At 36.4% G+C, this 13,118-nt stretch overlaps 1 protein-coding gene across 1 annotated transcript in view; it reads right to left on the bottom strand.

The window, feature by feature from the left end:
* Window positions 1–13,118, bottom strand: part of PSME4 (proteasome activator subunit 4) — a 91,462-nt gene that overhangs the window by 73,781 nt on the left and 4,563 nt on the right. The window lies entirely within an intron of this gene.

The raw sequence follows: 13,118 nt of genomic DNA, 5'->3' as shown, positions 1-13,118 counted from the left end.
GATTCCACTTATATGCATCATCTAAAGTAGTCAAACTCACAGAAACAGAAAGTAGAATTGTGGTTGCCAAGGGCTGGGGTGGAAGGAGAAACGGAGTTTTTCAATAGGCATAGAGTTTCAGTCATGCAAGATGAAAACAGTTCAAGAGATCCACTGTACAACAATATACACACAGTTAACAGTATTGTACTGTGCCCTTAAAATTTAAGAGGGTAAATTTGTGTTTCTTACCACAATAAAAAAAAATATGTATTGTAACAACCTTAATTTCAAATGGCTTTAATGTCAAGCATTTGATATCCGCGCATCATTATGCAGGAAAGAATTATTCTGTATTTTAATTCAGAGATTACCAAGGAAGTATTTTATTAACAAAAAGCTTATCAATGATAACTGAATTCTCATTAACATTTAATGACCAATGAAAACACTGCTGTCTTACAGTTGTAGGGTTCTAACTGGCCTTTCATCTTAAGTAACCTGAAGAATTCCTCTGCCTCTTTTCCTGTTTTAAGCAAGGGAGTGCTCACTCAAGATAACAATCTACTTATAACTCCATGAAATTACTTAATAACAGCATATCACAACATAACTAAATAAGAAAGGAGAACAGAAGAGTACAGATATGTGTTTGTATCTGTTTTAACCACAAGAAATCTTTGAAGAACGCATATGGCTTACTTAGAATCCTGAAACGACGCAGCAAGATACATAACCTGTACCATGTTTACAAGAGTTAAGTCATAATTATAATAAAATTAAGTTAGTATCAAAAGTAATGTAGTGTTTTGTCTCAAAATTATATTTTCAATTTTTTAACTTTAGAGAACTAATGTAATCACAAGCATCAACTATAAGCAAATTTAAAGAAATGGTGTTCCAAAAAAGCAAGAGTGACTAATCATTCTAACATATTTAAGAATTCAGAAGTAACTAAAACTTAAGTAACCAAAGCTTACTTAGAACAAATTACTGGATACTTAAAACAATAAACTCCTTTGAGGAAGACCACTTTACAATTAATACATAAATCAACACAAAAGATATTTCTTATCTTTTAGCACTTCCCCAACAGCTAAGATCAAATTAACCTTATGTTTAACTTCTAAAATTAGGATATCTAATTGCTTGTCTTTTTCCAGAAATTTTCAAAATTCTTGGTCCACTCTCAGCACTCTTTTTCTTTTGCTCAGACTGTTATGTATTTATTTAGCTCTTTTCTGTAGCTTCAAGGTATAACCCCACGATTACATCTTAGTACTATGTGACAGGACAGTATGGGAGGCAATGAGACCCAAGATGTTGTTCTGCCTCTGCCAGTAATTACTGTGCACGTTTCTTGACAACTCTGGGCTGGTAATGCCAAGGGATTAGTGAAAACAAACAGAGACCTTAAGCCCAGGGCTGCCCTAGGTTCTTCAAGCGGCTGAATAAACATGATACAGCCTCCAGAAGCCTCCCTCAATTGCACTCTAAACTTAGAATTAAAAGCTAGAATCTTTTAAATGGCACTTTCAAATGAAAACCAACTGTATCCCTAAAAAACGGTACACACTTAAAAGATAAAACAGAAAAGTTCAAAGACGCATTCCTTGCTTTTCAGTGGAGACTTTCGGCCTTACCAGGACTCCAGATGCCCTGGGGTTGTACACACTCTCTCCTCCCTTTTCACTAAGATACTTCTATGGATAAATGCTGCTTTAAAGCCACTGAAATAACAACTACAGCCTGTTGCTTTTACTACAATAGAAAGAGAACTGTGTGCTTAACATCAGACATAAAAGTCACAGAGCCCTCAATTTAGTGCTAATGATAAGAGACCAACAGGGAGATTCCTAGAAGAGCTAGAACTGCCGACAAAACTAGAGATTTTAGGGGAATTGCTGAGAAACCTTTTATTTCTCCCTGTCAACCAGCAAACAGCTCTTGCCCACCAGTAAGCGGTTCTGCTTTCACATTTCTCAAAATGCAGTCCAAGATTTCTACTGAAGAGAACAAAAAGTACTAAAGAAGAAAATAACTGGTCTTCATTAAAATTAAGAACTTCTATTCACAATAAAGCACCATTAAAAATGAAAGGCTCAGTCAGATATTTGGAATACATATATCTGACAACGAACGCACATCCAAATTATGTAAGCACACCTTCAAATCAATAAGAAAAAGACACACCCAATGAAAAACGGGCAAAAGACTCAAGGCGCTTCTTAAAAGACAATATCCAGGTGACTAATAAGCATGAGAAGATACTCAACATTATTATTAATCCGTGAAAGCAAATTAAAACCACAATAAGGTCCCACTTCACACTCACCAGACTGGCTAAAATTTAAGTGTTAACAATACCCAGTTTGAGTGAGAATGTGGAGCAACTGGACCTTTCATATGTTAATGTGGGTATATAAAGTGTACAGCCACTCTGGAAAAACTGCTTGACATCACCCTAGTAAATGTCTATTACACATTAGACTTTAAAATGCATGTTCCTTGGCTCCATCTTAAACCTAGTCCATCAAAAATATTGAGTGTTACATACAATAAATAAAGCGGTTTGTTTGTTTTCATTGGGAACAGCCATGGTCATTGGTTACACACTGTTTTCACGCTACAAAGGCATAGTTGACTCTTTTAGGGAGGGCGCAGCTCACAGTGGCCCATGCAGGGATAGAGCCGGCAACCTTGGTGTTATCAGCACCATGCTCTAACAACTGAGCTAACTAACTGGTAGCCCCTAAAGCTGTTAAAAAAGAAAAGAAAAGAAATTTAAAAACAAAGTACTTATAGTGGAGAGTAAGAATCTTCTTTTTTTTTAAAAAAATTACTCCAGAAGGTTTTCCTGTACATTTATACTCAAAAATCCTACTTTAGACCACATTTAGAGGTGGCCCATTCCCTTTTCCAATTAATTTTCACATTAAATTTTAGGACTAAGAATTACTACAAGATGTCTAAAATACTTGAAAACCGTGGTAACAGTTATGACTGAACTTTCGAATTGAATATTTCTTAAACTATCCAGAATATATAGATGACAGGTCATTATGTTCCATCCTCCCACAGAGGAGTAAAAAAAAAAAAACAGTAAAAGATAACACAAAAGAATCTTTCAACTGCTTCCTCCTTACAACCTTATGGCGTATTAATCAAATGTTTTAATTTTTAATCTCAAGAAAGACAGTGGAATACCAGGGACAGTAATGACTTAAGAAAACATACAATACTGTCAAGGCTTTTTCTACTATACATGTTAAAGATAGGTTCCTGTACATTACAAGTAAATTTAAAGTAAAATATAAAATTATTCAACACTATTGAAATGAACAAAGAATCAGAGCTTGGCCAGAGGCTAAAAATGTTGGTTTTTCAATACAAGCTTTGTCATTCATGTTATTTTTCTTCAAGGCAAGCAACGGGTTTCTAATCCATCTTATATCCATCAATAAAGTAAAATTAACAGTATTTCAGAGGAATATTAAGACTATAATTATAAAACACAGAAGACACTTAGCAATGATATTTAACCTTAAGTAAATGCTTTATTTTGGGTAGTTCTATTCAGAAGACAAAAAATGGAATTTTAACTTGAAAATTTAAAAACCAGAATAAATTTAAGTATTTTCATTGAAAACACTTAAAAGTATTTGTGGATCATTTTTCTTAAATCCCACATCTAGCAATAGGTCCTAAAATTCAGAATATCAAAGTCAAAATACCAGAAAGGTTTTCAATGCACTTTTGCAATAACAAAAATTTCCTGAAAAAAAAAATAATAAGTTTAATATAAGAGAATGGTTTGTTAAATTGTAACTTATGCATTTAGACTATAATGAACTTATTTAAATTTATGTTTTCAGAGAATTTCTTAGTGGATGAGAAACGGCATATCATATAAAAAAGCAGGATAAAAAACATATACAATATGACTGCAACTAAATAAAAATATATAATCATGCATTAAGATTAAAAGATGAAGCAAACACAATAAAATGTTACCTCTGGGTGGTAAACTGAGTGGTTTTCATGTTATTCTATGTACCTTTGTTTATTCAAACTTTTCTAAGGTAAACAGGCATTATTTTTATAATTAAAATTAACATGTAAAAACATTTCATATCAATTTTGTCGTAATGTTTAAAATCAGGTAATCAATATTTCCACATTTCTATTATCTTGATAAAAATATTCCTTATCAATGACTTCTAAGTCCTATTTGAAAGAGCAGGAGTCAACTGGTATGGCTATCACTAGCCAAAAATAACAAGTGTGAATCACAGTATTAACTGCAATGGATGTCTAAATCCATTATATTCATAATGATACTGAAAAACATCAATACAAACAAAAGAAAACCTCACAGACCCTAACCTTTGAAGAATGCCAGGGAACTAAATCATTACCTTAAAAACTGGTAAATAAAGAGAACCATCAAGCAACCTATCCTGCTGCTCAGATAGAAATTATACCTCAGTATAAATAAATAGTTGGTGAGGAGAAGTTCTTTAGTCAACACAAGCTAATAAGGACGAAAGGGTATCACCATTTTGCAATCTCTACTAGATGCAGGATGACTGCTAACCTCACAAAAACAGAGCCAGGGATCATGCATCTCCTGATACCACTACCTATTACAGTCTTAAAAAAGAAGATGAAACTCTATGTGTTAACAAGAGCAACAAATTCAATTACTGTGTGTCTTTAACATTTCCATCTGACTTCAATTAAAGGTAATCAGAATTATATAATTAATAAAACTGACTTTAAAAGACACAAATATTGTGAGCTTACAGAAACTATGCCCTTTTCAATCTTCTGTATATAGAACACCTGGTCATAACTAGGCCACAAAGGAAACTTCACTTAATTCTAACATGTAGGATTATTCTAGCCAAATAGGCTGATTATAATAAAACGTAAATTAGAAAATATCAAAGTATAAAAAACAAAAGCAAAGCATTTAAAAACATACACATGAGTCTTAACAGCTAATATCAGACTTAAGGCATTCCCCCTCCAAGAGGCACTTCCTTTAAAATCCGATTCAGGACAATAATGACTATTCTTACTGTTATTGTTTAGCATTATTTTGAATCTAGATTAAAGAATAAACTAGGAAACAAGGATAATGGAAAGGTAGAATAGTATGGTGTCAATGCTACGATTATACCTAAAACATGTGAAACCACCAACTAAAAAAAAAAACAAAACACAACCCTTAGACTAGAAAATCTGCAGAATGTTTTTAAAAGCAGCAGCCTTCCTGTGTGGGATCCAGATAAAAAAACATGGTGGTTGAAGGAAAACTGTTCTATTTATTCATAATACCAACAAAAAGATTAATCAGAAATTTCTCTAAAAGAAATAGGCAGGAATTACATTTTAAAACAAAACTGTACTAAAATGTAAAGTATTTGAATAAATGTTGAGACACGGATTTTTATTTTATTTTATGTGTCTTAATGCCTGGCAGCTAGGGCTAAATGACAAATATTTTCTCGCAAGGAATACTACCATGACCATTGATATCCCTGAACAACTCCAAATTTTTATTTTAGACAGTAACTTCAAGTCCTCCTACCAAAAAACAAACAATAAACCACACACTTTGCTGAAGCTATATCAGTTCCAGTCTTTTCTCTGTTCCTAAGGTGTCACCAAATTTAAAAAATAATTTTTAAAGGCAAAATTAGCAGAAAAAACTAGAGGATCAGGAATGAATTTCTTTGACTTTATTCCAGGACTAAGTCCTTTGTCATTACACATTATATTAAAAATGCAGATACAGCTTCTCACTGCTAGAAACAGTGAGGAAACAGACAAAATGAAGGGCTTCCTCATAAACCCACCTTTCCTTCTCTTTTCAATTACCTGTTTATTCAAAATGTATTTTTAGAGCAACTGACATGAATGGGACAAGAGTATGATTCAAATATATCTTTAGGCCAAGAACTCACCACAATTGGATGTGAAGAGGCACACAGCAGGAAAACTAAATATGCAGAAGGGGTAAATAAATTATTTAAATAAGAGTTTTGTGATTCTTTTTTTTTTTTATAACTAAAGTTTCTCCATCTATAAATGATCATGGAACTGAATCTTAAAAGATTAAGAAAGCTGTCATCACTCTGAATAGGCAACCCAAGGTCAAGACAACCTGAGCCATTTGGGGAAAGAGGTGGGAAGTGGCACAGGAGACATCTCTAGGTAGGGAACAGAGAAAGAACAGTGTACTTCTGTGGCAAGAAGACATGCTAAGACAATGTTCCTTATTCTCCCATTTCCCTCCCAAAGAGGTCAAGCTGAGAATCAAGAAAGGGGATACACTATCACAAACAACAATAAAGGATATTAATTCCAAGGGACTGCTGATATGGAACAAAGGCAAGTTAGGTGTTATCTAAAGTGGAAAATGTCTTATGTTGCCATTCTATTAATAGCTTGCTTTGTAACTCCCAACATTATAATCACTGGATGGACAAATTATTGATTTCAACACAGTAGCCAAGCAAGCAGGAAGAACATGGTTCTACAAATTTGCTGAGAATTCAAAACTGCTCTATGTTAATCCCTTGAGCAAGTCATTTAATCTTCTGTGTATTTGTAAAAACTGTGTGTCATCAGAAGGCTATGTGATGGGTAATCGGTTAATATACATGAAAGGCATTCTAATTTGATTGTTCTAGAATGGGGCTCCAGGCACCAGCTGTTTGTTATCAGTTTCCCAGATGTCCCACCACGTTGGAGAACCACTGCCCCTTTGCAGACTGACTAGGGCACAATACATGCTTTCAAAAATCTATTTAAATCATTAAAAATATAATACTATCGGGCCGGCTGAGTGGCTCAGTTGGTTAAGAGCTCGCTCAAGAGTTTGAGCTCTGAGCAACAGTGGTTCGAGTCAGCCCGAGCTGAGCAGCCGTGAGCTCGACAGGTGGCGGGATGGCTCAGCTAAAAAAAAAAATATATATATATATATATATATATATATAATACTATCACAATTTGTTTCAATTTATATTTCTTTAATTATGCAGCAAAACATGCCTTAAAATGTTTGCTACTATATAATCATTTTGTTGTGAATTATTTGTTCATATCCTTAGAAACCTACCTAGCCTTTAAGACTTCTCTCCTTCGTGAAGTCTTCCTTCACTCCCAACCAAAAATGCTGTCTGTCCTCTTTGCCCCTTCACAGCAACTTGTACCAAAACTGAGTACTTTTTACACTGGATCGCATATTATAGTTATGTATGTATATGTTATTATACTTCTTTCGAGGAATGAAAGATACTTATTGGCACCTCTACAACACCCATTTAACACTCGGCTCTAACCATAAATGAAATAAAGTAGGCATTCTGAGAAACGTTTTTTCTACTTACTGAATATACAAGTAGATCTTGAGGAATACACTGGGCTTATGTAACTACAGCTCACCAGGGCTAATTCTCTTTTTAAAAAGAAAAAAACCCTTTAAACTAACAAGAAATAGTTGACCAAATTAAGCAAATTGGCTTTAAAACATTAAGAGTAGGTTTCCAAAACATGCTAAAAAACAGGTCTATAATCTTTACCAAGTACAATATTTCTGATGGAAGGTTCAATATGGGCAAGGAGATCTGAGGTATCCATTTCTCTTTATCCCCGTCCACCACAACACTCACTTGGAGGTTTCGGCATATTGTATTTCAGCGTTACATTCTTTATGACTGATTAAAATGGAAATGACAATTTCTAGAGTAATAGTAAAGGCATTCACTACTAACACCTAATAACGATTCCTCTGTTCAAATTTTCCCAGCTGTTTCTCTTTTGAGGCATAGATATATAAGGGGCATTAATTTCTTGAAAAGCTTTATTGAGTGTCAGTCATGTAAGAGCCAGGCATGGCAACAGGCAATGGAAACATAAAAATAAGTAACAAATGGCCCTGGAGCATACAGAGGGAGACAGGTAACATTATTTCAATATAATGCTCTGAGGACACACTTTAACAGCTGTATGGTCAATGTGCTCATATCTCTGTTCCCCCACATAAATGGCTTCCTCCTTAACTAACCAATCCTACCGAGACTCAGCTGCGGTTCTCCTTCCTGGGGTAGTCTTCCCAGGCTACATAGCCCAGGGAGCCTCCTTCCTCTGGACACGTGGTTAAGCCCTGCGGTCATCAGGCAAATCTACTGTGACATAACCTCACTAGCTCTCATTGCTTCAGTGGAAAAATTGGGATAATAAACAGCCACAGGGTTGTTTATGAAAATTAAACGAAATCATGAATGTAAAGCCCTTAGCAAAGTACTGGCACATTCTGAGACCTTCTGAGCCCTCAACATATGGTAGGTAGTTATCTATACCACTTATTTAACAACCTAATAATACCCTCTTAAAAGATCCCTCAGGTTACCGATATTTTTAAACTGTTGCAACTTTCAATTTTCACTGGGTGATCTTTACAGCTCAATAAATAGGTGTTGATTATATGATCTGAGGTACAGAAAACCTGTAAATTTAGCTTTTTTTTTGGGGGGGGGGGTCAAAACCCATAGCAATAAATACATAACCCAGTATACACACATATATAACTAAAACAAAAAAGTCATGAACATTTCCCTTCATTACTTTCGAATTCACTCTGATAATTCTAATTTAGTTCACCAACCAACTAAAACACTCCCCCAAAACAAAAACTGGTGGGCCAGCCAAGTGGCTCGTTGGTTAAGAGTTGGCTTGGGGAGCCAGCTCTGAGCAGCAGGGCCCTGGTTCGGATCCCACATGAGGGCCAGTGACGCTGCGCCCTCTATAGCTAAGATGGTGAGCAGCAGCTCGACCTGGAGCTGGAGCTGTCATGAGTCGCCAGCAATGGAATAGGCTGCAGCCCTTGCTGCAGTGTGCTGCTGTAAGCTACCATGAGTGGCCGGCAGCCAGCATAAGTGGCCGGGAGCCACTGTGAGCTGCTGTCCAATGGCCAGTGACCCATCTGCCTCACCGGGAAGACTGCAATGATCACAATACCAACATGGGCCAGGGAAGCGACGTCCTCCACAACTAGACTGACGAAAAAAAGGACAGCAACTTGTCTGTTCCCATTCCCTGATTCCCCAACACTGTTCCCTCCCCCAATTCCCCAATAAAAAAAAAAAAAAACACCACACAAAACCTGGTCAAAACCTACTAAATGATTTCACAACCCTTTGGTTACAACCCACAATTTGAAAAATTTTGTAAAAACACTTAAAAATGAACATATAGATGAAAATTTTGAGCCCCCCCAACAACAACAAAAACAAAAAAACACAAAGTGTAAGTCTTAAGATACTTCTCTGCTAAATTAATGAATTCTTTGAAAAATTACATATTTAAACCATTCCTGAATTTGTTAAATGGTAACTTTTCTCCTGCCATATACAAAATAGGGACCCCATTTGTTATATGTTGACAGCAATCTGACAACATTTTTTATTTATTGGGATCTCTGGGGAGTAACCTACCTTCCCTCAGAACCCAAACTATCCCAGCTAAACTCCTAAGGAATTTGCCCAAAATATAAAAACTTACATGCAAAAGCCTACCTTCATAAAATTTCCTGTTCTTAAAAACTTCTAATTCATCCTTTGCTTAAAAAAGAAAATTGTCAGAAAGTAAAATATCCACTTAACAGCCCAAAGATTACAAACACATTCCATACAGAAGATCACAAAGCATTTTTAACAATTCTTAAGCAATCTCCAACTTAGTTAAACTACAATACTGCTCTCAAACCCATTTCACAGCTGCAATGGGGTTTTTTCTGAGGGGAAAAAGCCTTTATTATACTTTTAAACACTAAAATTTAGGGTCTAGATATTATTTTAAAACCAGCCAAATTAGCATTAAAAGGTAACGACCACTATCAAAATTTTATGATTCATCTAACTACACATTTTCAATACTATTTAACCATACAATTATCATAGATCTTTAAATAAAAGTCTTGGTCAAACTCCCTGATGCAACCAATATAATCTGCTTTCTTCTCTAACTTTCTTGACCTTGCCTCCCCCCTTACCCCCACCGCCACCTCTTTGGGTTACAAAACACAACATCTTCCTTAACCAAAATGCTTCCCACCACTTCTGTGGTTAAATATATACTTTCTTTTGAACCCAGTATTAAAATAGATCTCATTCTAGATTTGTTTTCTCTATTTGACTGTAAAAGTAACAACTCCTTAAAATTACATAATGCTTTAGTTTTCAGAGAACAAAAATGAGTTGATTCTAACATCACTGAGTACCTGTGAATGTATACAACACTACTAAATGCTGGGAGTGGAGGGAAGGAGAGATAAATATGGAAGACACTGGCCTCAAGAAAGATCACAGCAGAGGGAAGATATATACACAAAGAATACAAAAGCATGAACAAGGGATTAAGAGAGACTGACTACACTAAAAGGGAAGAAATGCTGAGCATAAGCCAAATATGGAAGTAGCCAACCTCAAGATTCCAAATGAGAATATTTATAGTATGTGCTGCTTTTAACATACCAGTGGTGATGAGCTCAATGACTGTAGATGTTTTTTTGTTGTTTGCTCGCTGTTGCTTTTATTGCTGTGTTCTCAGTTTGCTTTTTACAGTATGAATGAGATTCTGTTGCTTTTATTGCTGTGTTCTCAGTTTGCTGTTTACAGTATGAATGAGATTCTGATCTAATTTTCTACAAAAGTTAAAGGGAAACAGATTTGGATTTTGTATTAAAGGTGGGGGGGTTCACTAGAAATGAGTCTCACTAACAAAAAATGTTAACTCCCAGGTTCCACAATAAGACAGGTTTAGAAGTGTGCTTAATTACTAGTAAATAAGCATTCCTTAAAAAAACAAGAATTTGCTTCCATTTCGCTTCAATTAAGAACATGTATTTCAAAGACAATTTTAGTTTACAACACTGCAAGGCCACTTGGAAAAATTGTTTTTAAACAATACATTCAGATCTCAGAATTATTAATGGTACTATTTTGCTAATTTTTTTTTCGAACTGCCTTTCTCAGTGCCTCAATGTAGGATGATTAAAAACACATTGGTCAGGGCCAGCCAAGTGGTGCGTTGGTTAAGAGGTTTGGAACGCCAGATGTGAGCAGCAGGGCCCCGGTTCGCATCCCACATGAGGGCCAGTGACACTACCCTCTACAGGTAAGATGCTGAACAACAACTCGACTTGGAGCTGGACTGTCGTGAGTCGCCAACGGCGTAGGCTGCAGCCCCTGCTGCAGTGGGCTGCCATAAGCTACTACGTGTGGCTGGCAGCCGGTGTGACCTGCCAAGAGCCGCTGTGAGCGGCACTCCAGAGACCAGCAACCAATCTGTCTCACCCGGGAAGAGCGCAATGCTAATATCAACATGAGCCAGTGAAGCGACGTCCTCCACAACTACACTGAAGAACAAAATGACAGCAACTTGTCTGTTTCCTTTCCCCTGATTCCCCAGCACTGTTCCCCTCCTCCAATTCCCCAATAAAAATCTTAAAAAAAAAACAAACACGTTGGTCAGTAAGATTTTTTTTTTAAGTAATTCGCTTATAATTCATTATTTTCTTTCCCCAAATTTCTTGATGGAGTTACACATCTTCCCTCATTTATCCTAAATGAACGAAAATGTGCACTAAAATAAAGCATACACTGGAACTTCCCCAGAGGGCAGAAATCTTTCACTGACATCCCAAGTGCCAAAAAGTGCCTAGCAATATAAGGCACTCAGAAAACATTTTATTCAAAGGCTCCTGCCTTTACCACTTTGTATCCAGTTTTGTCTTAACTTATGAATCAGTGTCTTTGTTTTTTTTTTTGTTTTGTTTTTTTTTTGTTTTTGTTTTTTTTTAGCTGAGCCATCCCGCCACCTGTTGGCAGCTCACCGCTGCTCAGCTCAGGCTGACTCGAACCACTGTTGCTCAGAGCTCAAACTCTTGAGCGAGCTCTTAACCAACTGAGCCACTCAGCCGGCCCTGTGTCTTTGTTTTTTTAATGAGACAATTCAAGGGAGTTCTTGTTACAAGGTTGATTCTGTATCTCCAAAGTTAAGAGGGATAAGATAAGAATGGTGAATGTCATAATATAAAAGTGCTTATTAATGAGCTATTTTTTTTTAAAGATTTTATTGGGGAATTGAGGGAGTAAACAGAGTTGGAGAATCGGGGAAGGGGAACAGACAAGTTGCTGTCTTTTTGTTCTTCAGTCTAGTTGTAGAGGACATCGCTTCACTGGCCCATGTTGGTGTTATCATTGCGCTCTTCTCGAGTGAGGCAGTCCCTTGCCGGCCATTGGATGGCCACTCAAGGCAGCTCACGAAAGCTCACTCCAGTTGCCGGCCAGCCCCACTGCAGCCTACACCGTCGCCAGTGACTCATGGCAGCCCAGCTCCAGGTCGAGCTGTTTGTTGTTCACCATCTTAGCTGTAGAGTGTGCAGCATCACCGGCCCACATGTGGGAGCTGAACTGGGGCCCTGCTGCTCAGAGCTGGCGTCCCAAGCCAACTTTTAACCAATGCCCCACTGGTCGGCCCTGAACTATTTTTTTTTTTACCTCTATTCATGAGGTCTGTTTGTGGTAAACCTTTGACAAAACAATGCAAATGAAATTGAAACTCAGAAGCAAAATTACAAATTTTGCAAAGAAGTAACACTTCATGAGGTTGATCAATCTGATAATGGATTATTGCTCATTTTTAAAAATTTGATAATGGTATTGATTTTTTTGGTTTAATTCCTTTTCCCTTAGAACTTCACACTAGAAGCACTTATGAAGTAATGTGCTTCAAAAATAATGGTAGAGTGTTAGTGAAAGGAACACGATAGGCCATCAAGTCGATAAATGCTGAAGACAGGTGATGGGTACATGGAGTTCATTATATTATTTTCTCCTTTGTAAAGGTTTGATAATTTCGGTAACAGAAAAATGTTTAAAGCCAAACAAATAAAGAATATTAGAAAACTGTTCAAATCACATATTTTGATAAATGAGATTCTGTCAGAAACAGCCAGTTAACTAGTGAAGAGAAAATTGACCAAATATTTTTTAAAAATGATTAAACGAGAAGTCCTGGAAAATAGGAAGGGCCTCAAGTAGTGTGTGTGTGTGTGTGTGTGTGTG

This window comes from Hipposideros armiger, unplaced genomic scaffold (assembly GCF_001890085.2).
Source record: "Hipposideros armiger isolate ML-2016 unplaced genomic scaffold, ASM189008v1 scaffold_366, whole genome shotgun sequence".
NCBI lineage: Eukaryota > Metazoa > Chordata > Mammalia > Chiroptera > Hipposideridae > Hipposideros > Hipposideros armiger.
The sequence above is the reverse complement of the archived record's forward strand: the minus strand, read 5'-3'. Positions and strand labels throughout refer to the sequence as shown.